General features: G+C 52.1%; 1 long non-coding RNA gene across 2 annotated transcripts in view; it reads left to right on the forward strand.

Annotated features, from left to right (window-relative positions):
* The first annotated feature begins 8,345 nt into the window (after positions 1–8,345).
* The window catches only part of LOC116660104, a 29,102-nt gene continuing 23,582 nt past the window's right edge, over positions 8,346–13,865 (forward strand). The window contains exons 1-2 of one of the 2 annotated variants that reach the window (XR_004315487.1): positions 8,346–8,515; positions 10,754–10,793. This is a non-coding gene — a long non-coding RNA (uncharacterized LOC116660104). Of the gene's footprint in view, positions 8,516–8,743; positions 9,485–10,753; positions 10,794–13,865 lie in introns of those variants that run through there. The other variant, XR_004315489.1, reaches the window with a different exon arrangement.

Raw genomic sequence — 13,865 nt, forward strand, 5'->3', positions numbered from 1 at the left:
TCTTGGGTAAACAGCTGCAATCTCCCTAACCAGACTTTATCACGGTTAAGTAAGTTAAATTCTCCTGGTCTAATCCCCCATGTGCTGTGGTTTTTTTGAGTATAAAGTGGTCGACATCTTTTGATATAATATGGCAGCTCTGGGCCACTGGACATAGTTAGGCATCAGGCAGAGAGGTTTCAGTTCAATCAAACTGGACAAGAAGGGCCCCCTCAGCAAAACGGCTTTGGGCAGGGGAAAAAAAAATGCACGGAAAAGTGCGTTTGCTCACGGGAGGAACGGAAGAGGGGGATGAGGGGTGTCCCAGGGGCCCGGGGACCCTCCGCAGGTGGTCAGGTCCTTGGGGAAAGTTGAGTCGAGCCCCGAGTCCCTGTGTTTCAGTGCTGCCGCCAACCACGTGCCGACCACAGGCGAGGCCAGGGCATCGTGCCTGAACTTGGAGGCCACGCCGTTTCTAGTGGGAGAAACGAGGCGTCCGGGCATCTCTAGGAAACAGTGGAAGGGCAGATTAAGAACAAAGGCTAAATGGAGATGCCTGGGAGACTGGATGGCCCTGTGTGTGCAGGTGGTGGCGCCGTCAGAGGGCAGGGAAGCTCCAAGCATCGGCTTCAGCAGAAACCAAGGCTGGGAGCAGGAAGGCACCTGGTGTCCTTCGTGCCCAGCAGGGAGACTGGGCTGCGTTCTTCGTGCCCAGAGGCGACCGTGGCAGCCGGGAGAAGTTCTCGGAAAGCGCGTCTCCGATCTCTGCATCTACGTCGGGCGCTGGCTTCTCTTTCTTGTCGATGTTCCAGTCACTCCTAAATTCAGTTCTCGTTCTCTGCCTCTCCCTGCCTGCCGATGCCACCCATGCTCCCAGCCAAGCTGTGACATTTCCCTGAGCACCGCCTGTGCATTTTTAAAGCCTGAGCTGCACTCTGGGGCTTGACTCCTCCTGCCGCCCTCCTTCCTAGAATGTGTGTATGTGAGAGAGGGTGTATTTTTGGCCTTGAATCCCCATTAAAAAGAAAAAGCAAGGAAATTGCCAGGGCTGGGGATTGAGGGGCAATTCGCAGCACCTAAGAAACTGCCCTGTTGTCCCCACCGCAGGCGACACTGGATGGAGGCAGATCCGCCAGCCAGGTAGCTCTCCCTCTGAGAGCATCCCAAAACCTGGTTCCTTGTTGCTCGTGTTTTCCTCTTCCCGAGCTTCCCCCTCCCTGCAGCCAGGCCTGCTGGGGCCTCCGCTGGGCCGGGATGGTGAACAGCTACCCCGTCCAGACGGAACCTGGGGCTTGCTGCCAAGGGTCGGAAGCACCACACCGGCTGCAGAAGACCTCCAGGCCACCTTTGGCACATGCCCTGAATGTACTCCTTGTAGCTTTTCCACTGCCTGCCCGAGCTCTTCACTCCTAGAGATCTCCACCTTGGTCCTTAAAAAAGTCTGCATCCCCATGTTTGTCCCGTGCATAAGGCCCTTGTTGCATTGCCAGACTATGTGTGTATTTATAAATGAATAAAAAAGAGAGAGAAAGGAAGGAAGGAAGAAAGGAAAGAAAGAAAGGAAGGAAAGAAGAAAGAAAGAAAGAAAGAAAGAAAGAAAGAAAGAAAGAAAGAAAGAAAGAAAGAAAGAAAGAAAGAGAAAGAAAGAAAGAAAATAAAATCGAGAGTAGGATGTTTGCTTTCAATACTTGCCACTGAAATACCAGCCCCTTTGCCCCCCGACCCAGCCTGCCACCCAAACAATTCTCTCTTGACCTCTTTTCCACATTGGTCATTGTGGGGGTGCTAGGGGTAAGGCTGTGCCTTCTTTCCCTATGGGGGTTTAATAAGCCATCAGGCATTAATACTTACTGGGGATTGTCATCTCCTTGGGGCAGCAGGTGGGAGCTGAGTTTGATGGGGCTGGGGGAGGTGAAGAGGAGGACACCAGGCCGTCTTGTTGCGGAGGCTCTGAGCTGCCAAGGGGGCCCTGGACACCAGCCTTCCGGGTGGTGGAAAGGAAAGCAAGAGGACATGGGGGTTTGAGAAGGAGATGGGCCACTGAGGCCACCGTGACCAAATTTCCAACCGTGGACCTGCTTCTCTTCCTCTTTCCGCACTTGCCCTCGAGGAGCAGACTTGGGGTGGGGCCAGTGGGGCAGTTTTCAGGGCAGGACCCTGATCCCGCTGGGACCAGCTGAGCTGTCAGCAGGGCCAAGTCCTGTACCCCTGTGTTGGAAAAATAAGTTGGCTTCTCTTCCCTAGGGGAGGCTGAACATATCTCCTCTATGCTGTGGGTGCCTGGCCTGCTTCTGGAATTTCTGGCCCTGGTTTGGAGATGCCCTGTCTGCAGCGTGTCATGACAGGAATCCTCACCCTATACATTGGTTTTAAGTGTGCTGAAATAAATGTAATGATTTTAAGACTCAAGTTATAAACAGTCCCCAATGGATGAGAGTTAGATTTACGAGTTTTGGACTTTATGATGGTATGAAAATGTTACATATTTAGTAGAAATCGTTATTTCAAATTTTGAATCTTGATCTTTTCCCGGGCTAGCAAAATCCTGTGTGGTCCTCTCTGGTGATGCTGAGCAGGGCGTCTGCAGCTCCTAGTCAGCCACACGATCTCGAGGGTAACCAACCAACACACTGACCACCATTCTGCACCCAGACAACCATCATGTTTTTCACTTTCAGGGCAAGAGTCAGTCAATTACACGAGCGCCCCTACACTTTAATACAAAACAGGCTTTGTGTTAGATGGTGTTGCCCAGCTGCAGGCTAATGGAAGTGTTCTGAGCACATTTAAGTTAGGCTAAGACATGCCATTCTGTAGGTTCGGTGGATTAAATGCCTTTTCGATTTATGGCATTTTCAATCTGTGATGGGTTTATTGGGACGTGATGCCATCGTAAGTCAAGGAAGATCTGTAGTGAATCCTGAAATGTTGTATGTAGCCGTTGAAATGATCAAGAAACCAAGTGGAAGAATATTCATGGAGCACCTATTGCCTCCAAAGCTTTGGACATAGCGTTGCCCATCCTCGGACTGTTGATGGAAATAGCAGTGATAATGCTGATGGGTACTGTTCAGCCACTGCCTTTTACGTGCCAGGCATTCTCTCATACAATTGTGACAATAACCCTTTATCTCCAACTGACAGCGAAGGAAACAGATTTAGTGGTTGAATAACTTGCCCAAGGCTACATAACTCACGAAGGAGCAAGGCTGGGATTCGGGCTCAGCTCCAGGGCCAAGCCCCAAAATCAAGAGATACGTGAACGTAGGATCCAAGTGGATAGAGAAAGGTGTGGAATTAGATGCTCCGGTGTGTGGTTCTGCCTGTGCGCCTGCAGGAGGTGGTAGAGAAAGGAGGTCTTTGAAAGCTCAAGTGGTGAAAGGAGTTTCTGGAAGGAGTTGAGGTTTGATCTGGGCTTAGATAAGCGAAGCGGTGGGCAGAAGGGATTTTAGGATGGATTAAGGTCCGTGAGTGAGTGTCAGTGAGGAGATAAGGAAGGGAGGATGGAGGCATGGTTTAGGGAGGGAGTGGGAGCAAAGGCAGCACTTTAATGTGGTTAAATGTTGGAGTCCCCAGCCTTTCTGTGTGTGAGTTTGGGCAAATTAATAAACCCTCTAAGCCCCCAAACAGGGATAACGATGGTGAGGATTGTGAGATAATTCACGCGAAGTATTTAGTGTCTAGCACGTGCTAACTATGACATAAACGTCTTCTGCAGGTGAAAGTTTTCTTCCTCATTTGCTCAGTTCCCAGGTTCCTGTGTTATCTTAACTCCTCCCCTGTCTTCAGGGTCCTCCAGCCACCGAGTCCTCAAGTCTGGTTGATCTTATCTTCACAGTATTTGTTCTTTCTTTTCCTTTCTCACTGTCACTCCCCCTCTCCTAGAACCCTGTCATGACATGCCTAACATATTGCAACAGATTCCTGCTGGCGTCCTGCCTTCAGCCTTTCTCCACGTCAGCGGACCTTGTACATTAACACTAGATTGTTTCCCCTAAAACACTGCCCCCTCCATCTTCCTTCCTTGCCCCGAACCCTCCAGTGACTCACTCTCACCTTTGTGATTAACTCCAGACTTCTTCGCTGAATCAACTACTACTTACTTTTCCATTTATTTGCCTCTGTTTCTCAATATGGTCGCTCTTGTTGCCCCATAAACATGCTAGGTTCTTCCCCATTGAAGAGTCTTCAGCCCTGGTTCCTCCTTCAGGCATAGACATCTTTCTCTCCATCTTGCCAAGCCCTTATTTTCCAGGCTGGTTCATTTGCAACCCGTCTCCTGACCAGCCCAGCTCATGAACTCTCCCTTGTTGGGGGACCACTCTGCACTCTCCCTGTGCCTCGATCATTTGGCCAAAAGCTGTCTGCTAATCATAAACGCTCATGAAAAATGTAAAGTTTCCCCAATGGGGTGCAAATCCTTAAGAGAAGACATTTCACTACCTCTTTGGCCCCCTGTGGTCCTCAGCATAGGGTGGGGCTGAGTATATAGAAGGCACTTCATACATTTAAAAAAGTTTTTTAAAAATTTGTTTATTTAAAAATTGGTTTGGGGGGAGGTAATTAGGTTTATTTACTTACTTACTTATTTTAACGGAGGTACTAGGGGTTGAACCCAGAACCTCATACACGCTAAGCACACTCTACCACTGAGCCATACCCTCCCCCCACCCCACTTCATACATTTAAAAATTAATTTTGTTGAATAAAGGCGGTAGTGACAATGATGATAATGAAGAATGGGAGGTGGGAGAGAAAAACCTCTTTTCCAGCAGAGAAAGGGTGACTCCTGTGGCTTAGGTTGGCCAGTCATTCACACCCCTGGAAACCGGCCATCTCTTTCTCCTGGAGCGTCCCTCTGGGCCATCCTCACTTTTTCCGGCTTTGCTTTCTGCCCTTGGAAGCTGCTCTCTGCCCACATGTCTCCTCCTGGGCTTCCTAGCAGAGCTCATAGCCCTTGCAGAAGGCAAGCTGGGATGGATTGGTGCTTAGATGTAAGTCTTGAATCTGATACCCCATCCGAGGCCCCAGTGGTGGTTCACAGTGGGTCAGCGGTGTTTGTTTAACTTCTGAGCAGATGAGTCTAGAGCGCATGAATGAAGAATGGCATACAGTGGAATACAGTGCGAAGCCTTTCACAATAATATGTGGCCATTTGTTGTATCCTTAATGACAATAACAGCAATTATGGTGACAATCCAGTGGGAACAGCAGGGCGAGGTGAGTGATGGGTGGGACACAAGGGAAACCTGTTCTCATCCTGGGGACTTGGGGTCTCAAGCCAGGCTTTCCATTTTGGGGGGTTTGTGCCCCATACCCAGCTGGCAAGACGCCTCTCTCTGATTCAAAGAGGGGGGAGGAATCCCTCCCCAGGGGATCTTGGGGACGTCAAACTGCTCCTTACGCAACAGCCTCCTAATGAGTTAAGTGTAAATGAATCAGAAGCAGATGGATTGGATTGTTCTGGAAATACACCCGAGGTTTAAAAATTAAGGGAAAAAGCATTTGGCAAAAGGCATTTTGGGGTTTGCCAAGACCCAGAACATTTGAAAAACAGTTCAAGATTTTTTTTTTCTTTTTCTTTTTCTTTTCTCTTTGGTTGCAAAACCCACAATGCTGCCTGGAGGCTGTAGAAAGAGATGGGCCTGGATTCTCCTTTCAGAACTTAAGCTCTCCCTGCAGTGTGGGTAATGGACCCCAGACAGAAGACAATGGACTGTAGAATCAGGGAGTGATTGTGGCCGGGGGCAAAGCGATCAGCCTCCATTGGCAGGGGAGGGAAGCCCCTTGGGCCTGCAGCTCCCAGCCTGGGCCTCGAGCCTCTGGGCCTGCTCTGGGCTGCTACCTGTGGCTTGCAGAGTGCCTCCTGCCTCTCTTACAGCTTGACTCGCCTTGTCCGAACTCAGGAAACTCATTATAAAAGGGGAGTGATCTCCGGTTTGCTAGGCGAGGAGCCCTGGAAGTTAGCAAACACTAATCCAATTTTTTAAATATACAGTGAGATGTTTATTCTAGAAAAAAAAGTCTTCAGACATTCTTTTTTTTTTATTAGTCACATTTGGCATACTTGAGCCTTTCCCTGGAGGGGCCAGCTTGCTGAGGGAAAAAGGAAAAAAGCAACAATCTCAAAGGAAAACTCAAGCCGGCGGTTTCTAAATCTGCAGCTGGCTTTGCTGTGCGATTGCACACAAGACGGCAAAGCTCTCCCTGCTCTGGCTTCCCAATAACCACTTCGCAAGGGTTTGCCTGCTTCGATGCAAATGTATGAATCAGATCATGTTGACAGTGAACCCTAACGTCCCAGGAGCACTAGGTGTGCTCGGTGAATTTAACATGGGGCCCGCTTACTGAATTTCAGTAGAGCTGCCCCATTGTCCCTCTTTCCCCCAGGCACCTACCTGTGAAGCCTGACTCACCTGCATGCCTCTCAGAATCCTGTGTCTTCTAAACGTGGTGACCTTGGCCATTCCCCAGGCGGGGTGGTGCCTTGGAGGCAGTGGCTCAGTGGCCGGGGGCCCCACCCCAGGACTTCTAATTACCATCCCAGGGTCTCCCACTTCCGAAAAGCTGCATAGCTTTGCCACAGCCCTGTCTGGAAAAAGCAATATTGGGGTTTCTCCTGGCTCCTGCTGCTCTCACCCCCCCCACCCCTCAGACTGCTGCCCGCCAGCCCCGCCTGCCTCTGACTGGTACGGGTGAGGCCCCAGGGCTTGGCGCGGTGAGAGGATGGGAGCTGCAGCTCAGGCTGTGGGTGGCACGGGCGGAGGGGGAGCGGAGAGCCACTGAATTCCATCCCTCCTCAGAGCCCCACCCGACCTGTTTCTTCGCCTGTTTGTTCATTTACTTCTTCATTTGCTCTGGGTGTTAGATCTTAACCTGACCATTCGGTGAAGACAGGCCTGTTCGCCCCAGCCCACGGAAACAGTGACAACCATTGCCTAAATGATTATCGCTTACAAAGAGCTTTCACATGTATACTCCTGCAACACCTCTTCTCAAAAACCCACAGAAAGTGTGGGGGCCCTCATATCATCTGGCCACCAGATTGTCCTTACAGAGGGGACGTTCTTCCCAAGATCCCTCAGGGCTGGGTCCAGGGCCCCTTCACCCCTCATGCTTCTGCTTGAGCTCACTGTGTTCTTGATCACGATCTAGTTTGCCCTGAGTCATCTTGTTTACATGACCCTCAGGTGGACTGTTACTCCTCTGGGACACGGATCCTGTCTTGTAGGTCTCCCTGCCTCACATGGTGCAGAGCAGAGTGTAGGAGGTGGAATCTGCTTCACAGACATCCCACGGACAGGGGAGGATAGTGAGTTGGGCAGCCCCCATTCCCGGCAGACAGATCGGCACTGTGTTGCCTATCCTGAGAGAGCTGCTCATGGTGGGGTGGCGGGGTCGGGGAGGCCTGGGATCCTCCCTGATTGTCACACGGCCCCGCCCCCACCCCCGGAGTCCTGCCCCGGACTCAGTGCCATCCGCGGTAGCGTCAGCATCCTTCTCATCACGACTCTCCAAGAGCCAGCTCCTGGAGCAGGCTGAGACATATAAGAGAAGATGCCTGCTTCTAGGTGTTGTCCTGCCCAAGTGAGTTTGAAGCAGAAGCTCGGGAGTTGGAGGGCGGAAGCAGCCCCTGTGGGGAGGGCAAGGATGGACCACATGATCTGGGAGCTGGAGCGTGGCCCACCCTGAAGGACTGGGTGACCTCAGCCCCGCTGCCTCTAGTTGTAGTGAGAACAAAGATCCTCTCTGTCCTGCCTGCTTGCCTCCTAACCGGTTTGAGTGAGAGGGCAAATGAGATCCCATTTGGAACTCTCAGGAGGAAAGCCAGTAGTAACAGCAACGATTATGGAGAGGTTCTGGCTTGTGGAGGCTGCCATTGGACAGAAAACAGCTCACCCCAAGGGCAAGCCGAGGCCACCTCGAGGAGCTGGGAGGAGTTCACCGTCCTCTGTGACCCAGGGGTGGTGGAGGGATGGGGGAGCGTGGAGAACACAGCCAGGGGTTCTGTTTCACATGCCTTTCCTTGGATTTCCTAGGTGTGTGGGACCCTGAGAAACTCTCCTCCCTCCCCCTGGTTTCTTCCTCTCATCAGAGAATTCTGGCTTATCCATGTCTGACGTGATGATTCAGAGCAAAAGTGGACTTGTCAGAGACAGGAAGGGAAGATAAGATAAAAACAAAAAGTTAGCCAGACGTATACGTTTTTCTTGCCTTACTTCCCTCACTCTCTACCCCACAACATTTGCATTCTTGGAAACAAAAATCCCACAGCCAAGCCCAGAGTGGGGGCCAGGGCTCAGGATCCCGGTCAAGGCCGGAGGGCAGTGGAGGAAGTGATTCAGCGCCCGCCTGGGGATGGATGGAGGAGCTGGAGGCCCGGTGGGGAGGCAGGGCTGCGGGCAGCGTGTCAGCCTCAGCCCTGCAGTGGCTCTCAGTCCCCACGCCCCGCCGCAGGCTGGCCCGGGAGCCGCCGTGTGATGGATGGGCCCCAGCTTGAATGGAAAGTCCAGGTTCCAGGGAGACAGCTTAAAAGGTAGGAGGAGAGACACTTCTCACATCTGCAACTAAATTAAAAATTAAATACGTCAAATTTGTTCGTTTACAAATAGAACTGTGACTTGTTACACGGGGTATTAACAATCTCCTTTTTCGATTAAAATTTTTTTTTTAATTTTTAATTTTTTTTCGGTAACGCCCGTGAAAGACGTTTGTTTCGGTTGCCAACATTTCTGCAGAACTAATGTGGGTGGATTGTGACAGATATAATTTCTCCATCCTACAGTTTCATCAACTTGAGTTCTGTTAAACTATACCCGCTGGGCTTAGCTCCTTTTAAAGTTTCCGCTTTGACAGGTAGATTTATTAGTCTTGAAATTTGTACAAATCAGATGTCACTCGTGGCAACTTGTCAAAATGTCAGTCTGGCGAGGCGGCACGAAAGGCTTTCTGGAGAGAGAGACAGACGCGAGGCAGGCTTTAAAGAACTCCAGCGTGAGCTGCAGGAAGGGATGGGGGCATTGCAGCCTCTCCATCCAGAGGGCTTGACTTTATTAAATATCTCGGGCCATACCGCGGACGGGCCGTCGGATCCCAGGTCCTTGAGACTTCAGGGCTGACAGCTCCGGAACGATGCCTCCTGCCCGTTACAGTGTCAAGTTTCCTGCTGTGTTATGTTCACTTGGTGGGAGAAGGCCGGGCCTGCTTGCAGCGGGAAGGAGAACAAATCCAGGTCTCTTGGTTTCCAAGAACGCTGGGTGGCTCCTTGGTGATGGATGGGTGTTCCAGGGTGGGATCCCCTGGCCGGAACTCAGGGCCGCCTCTGGGCTCATCAGTGCAGATTCTGGTTCCAATGGGGAGAAAAAGCAGCAGGAGGGAGGGGGTTGCTCGCAGGTGGGGGGCAACCCCCTCTCAGGCCCAGGAGACCCAGGGCCCCACTTTCCCAGTCTGCCGGCTTCCCAGACTTCTCTGGTCCCGGTCACTTAATCAAGGACCCTGCGCTTTGGTAAGCTCCATCATTATCTTAGTTTGACAGACCAAGAACTGTTATTAATAGTCAGAAAGTTATCTGGATTTTTCCCCCCGGGGGAGTGGGTGGGAGTGCTGTCGAAAGAACTCAGCCAGGGTCTAGACGCAGTTTTCTCCAAGGCAGACTGTGGGAGCCCTGCGGGAAGGGGACACTCATGGCTCTGCTCCAGGAGGTGCCCTCTTGCGGGGGCCCAGGGGTGGGGTGGGTGGTGGGGAAGAGGCGCTCCTGCTGCTGCAGTGGAGAGAAGATTCTGGTGGGGGAAGTTCTCACTAGATCATTGCACTGTTTGCCCATCTGTCCGTCTGTCTGTCTGTCTGTCCTGGGAAGTTGGAAGACACCCGGGAAAGCCAGAGTGCTGAGTGTTCCTGCAACCCCTCTCTCCCACTTCCCAAGGAGCTCTGGGTGGTGGGTCTTAGAGAGGAGGTGGCCTCGGGCTCCCGTAGGGTGGGGCTGAGAGCCAGTCCCCTCACTCGGCCCCAGCACGGGGGTTGGGGAGCGGCCAGGCTGACCTTCTCAGTGCTGCCTTCCCATCCTTTCTGGTCCCTCTGTCTGCCTCTAAGATGTGCTGTCTCAGCATCCGGCCGAGGCACGACCTGATTGAAGAGGTGGGAGGCTCGCCCTCTCCCACCCCACCCCCTTCCTCATCTCCTTGCCTGTTGAATGACTGAAGGCCCTTTTCCTTCACGAGTTCCCCAGAGACTCCTGCTCCCATGCAAACACCTCTTGGAGTGGGGAGACTCCTCCTTACTGGGGACTCGGTGACACACGGCTGAAATCAAGGACGGATTTTGCGGGGACCCGGATGGGGAGAGAGGAAGTATGAGGACCTGAGGGGATCTGCTCCAGCTCATGATAAAGGGAACCTGCCCCAGTTCGTGATATTTTCCAGGGTCCTACCTGCTAGGTGCATCCTTGTCCTGTCTCCAGAGCAGGGAGCAAGGCTTTTTAAAGAGAGATCAGAGGGGCAGCAGGGAGCCCCGAGGACCCTCCCCAGGCCTCTCACCTGCCTCGCTCTCTAGTGAAGGGGAGGGGACTTCACTCGGCTCTCTGTCCCCTTGACAGCATGGGTGCCGGTGTTCGTCGGCGGCCAAGTCTGTCTCGGCCAGCAGTGTGCAGTCTGAGACAGCGAGTGTGTGTGTGTGTGTGAGTGTGAGGGGGGTGGTTTCCTCTCCCTGGGCCCAGGATGTAGTTCTGTTGATGTTTTTTGCTGAGAAGAAGAATCAAGTCCCCCGTTTATCTCCACAGGTTGGCGCCCGGCAGGCTGCAGAACTCCGCTGGCCTGCAAGTGAGTGAGATTATCCCAGGTGAAAAATCTCAGGCGTTAAGAGGCGTGATCATGATAATGGCCATGATGATATAATAACAGGGGTAGTTAGCCTCATAATCCCTTAGGAGGCACCGCGCGTCTTTGAGAGCGCTCCAAGCGCGTTCGCATCTGTGATCTCGCATCACCTCAGCCGACTGTGGCGGGGAGAGATGGGGTGGGACAGGCTCGTGGGGAAACTGAGGCACACAGCCCTTGCCTTTCCCTCTGGCCCTTTGACTCAGCGACGTGGCTCCTGCAAGAAGGAATGTTATGTTTGCTATCACCTGATTATTCTGAGCTGCCAGCCTGTCCCTGAGAGTGGCGCGCACACATGCACACACACACACACACACACATCTGTGGCTTCCAATCCCCAAATGGACCATTACCGAGAAGCGCTTCAGCTTAGAGAATTGAAAGACTTAATCACCGAGCCTTCCCCCACCTAGCCCTCATTTCTCCTGCGCCGTGCGCTTGTCCCTCATCAAAAGGGAACAGGGAGGAGGCAGATCTAAGGAGGACTTCACAGGGGAAGACTCTTTAAAAGAAATCACTTTGTGTCATGGTGCAGGGTGACTTACTTTCATGTGGCAAATGTGTTTTGGCAGCTCTGTGCTCCCTCTTAGATAGATCATTAGAGTGGGGATGGGCAAGGGTGGGGGTGTCTTCCCAGCCCCTCCTCCCAGACAGCTCTGCCAGTCCCAGGGAGGCGTCTTGGGGCCACTGTCAAAGGGAGAGCGTGGGGTCCTGAGAGGCTGGTGAGTGGAGTCCAGAGAAAAAGCAGTGGATGCTTGCTGCTTGTTGGAGTCTTATAATCCCATGTAGTCGACTTGTCTCTGCTTGGTGATTTCGGGGCAGCCAGCAGGGAGAGAGAACGCTGGGTGCGGGGGGAGACAGGCAGGCGGGGAAAGGCAGGGAAAGAAGAAAGAAAGAAAAAAAAAAAACCCCACCAGCTCGTCTGGCATTAGTTCAGAAAGCTCTCCAACTCACACATCTGGTTCTTATATTTCAAAGTTAATTAGTCATATTGAGGCTGTCTGAAGATAAATTTATCATCCAGAAAAAACACAAACAGTTTGAAAAATGAAAGGAAGTGGGGTGACATGGTTTGACGTTTAAATAAATCATTTTAACATGATTAAAAAACTTGTCCTGTCTGACACCCAGCACTTGGGTACTTTGTAAAGACTTTTTGACAAAGACAAGTCCCTGTTTGGTATACAAAACCCTTGCCATTCAATTACTCAGAGTAATCTTGGGCCAATTACTTTTTCTGAGGGACTTCTTGGAGCAGGGGGGCGGCCACAGACGGGCCCCACTCTCTGGGATGATGGCAGGGAGCTTAGGGTAGCTGGTGATTATCCCAGTGGAAAAAACGCAGATGTGAAGAGGTTGGGGTAACTGGCGGGTGTTTTTCTTTTTTTTTTTTTTTTGGAAGAGGAGTGAGCGTAAAGCGAATTCTTAATCCAGCTCTCTCTGATGACGGTTGGGTTTGAACAGGAAATCCTTCCCGGGCCCAAAGAGGAAGGATCCTCTTCAAATGTCTAGGCAGAGGCTTCCACGAACCAGATGTGTCCTGTTCCTTATACCTCCCAGGGCTCAGCTGACAGTTTGAACTCTGGGATGACGGAATTAGGATTCAGGGCTCTCTCTGGCCTGGCTGTGTAGTAAGTGGTGGCCAGATCGGGGAGCACGGTATACATCGTGGTGAGTCTGATGTGCTGGTTTGTTCTAGGAACAGGTGCACGTGAGCTGGGGTCTCTATGAGCCCATTCGCACCACCGTCTGCTGGTCCCTCCCTCCCCCGCTGCCTGTCCCGTGAGCCTGGTGTACTTTGTAAAGGTCACTGGTTCCTGTTCCATGTGATGGCGAATAGCCCTTCCCAGCCCAGCTCCGCAACGGGGACAGACGTCTGGGGCAGTGGTGACGGAGGCGCTGGAGGCAGAAGTGGGTGTTCCTAGGTGTGACGTGAGAAGTGTGCACTCCAGGGCCTCCCCCAAGTCTGTCCGGGGTAAACTGGCTCTCGGGAGATATCGATGCACTTTCTAGTCAGTCGCCCGCTCCACGCAGGGAAGGAGTGGTATAATGCAGCGCGAACGCTCTCCTGTTAGCAGTTTGGCCTCATCGGTTTTGTTAATGGGGTAACAAGAGGTGCTGGTTATGGTGCAAAAGTCTCATCGTGTTGGTAATTTTCACTGTAACATGTTAGCAATCTGTCACTGTTTGTTTCCAGCAATACTGGCAAGAGTCTGCTTACATCAGGGACTCTAATTCTCTCTCCATACTCCCAGACTGTTCTTTCTTTCTCTGGCCAGGTAGCTTCCCTGCTTCGATCTGTCTCTGTCCATCTCACTGTGCCTTTGTGTCTGGCTTCCCCGTAATGCCGCCCTCCCCGCTGATAACAGATGACAGTGTTTGTATGGGGTGGGGGCCACTGTCCCAGGGCAGCCTGTAAGGACAGATTCCAGTCCCGGAGGCCCCAGACCATCATTACCCCTACGCTCTCATTTGTCAGATGGAGGAATGGAGGCCCAGAGAGCAGACGTGAGTTGCCCAGAATATCACAGTCAGCTTATCACAGTCAGAGCAAGGCCAGGCCTGGGACTCCGGTTTCAGGATTTCAAGTCATGGTACCTTTTACTCTGTGATGAGCAGTGTCAAATGCAAAATTAGTTGGACCCAGAATTCAACTTTCTTGTACATGGGACACTCACCCTGGTGAAGCTAAGGTCACACAGAGGGGAAAGTCTTCTTCACTGTTGTAATGGAGCCTTTCTCAGCTCAGTCAGGATGGGATGTCAAACCAGGTGGGTTTTTTTTTCTTTTGCAATGAGTCATCATCCTACCAGATGCAATGCCCCCATCTCAGGGTCCCCTGTCTGGAATCAGGAAGGGAGGTCTCTCCTTCACGAATCCCCACCATCAGTGAGGTGGATGCGGCTTCCGGCCCCAGCTCTGGTCACCAGCTGCCCCCACAGAAGCCCTGGCCATAAGTAGCCTTTGCTGGGCCAGGCGAGATGCTCCTGCCTGCCTCCAGGCCCTGTAGCCCGG

This window comes from Camelus ferus, chromosome 26 (genome assembly GCF_009834535.1).
Source record: "Camelus ferus isolate YT-003-E chromosome 26, BCGSAC_Cfer_1.0, whole genome shotgun sequence".
NCBI classification, from domain to species: Eukaryota; Metazoa; Chordata; class Mammalia; order Artiodactyla; family Camelidae; genus Camelus; species Camelus ferus.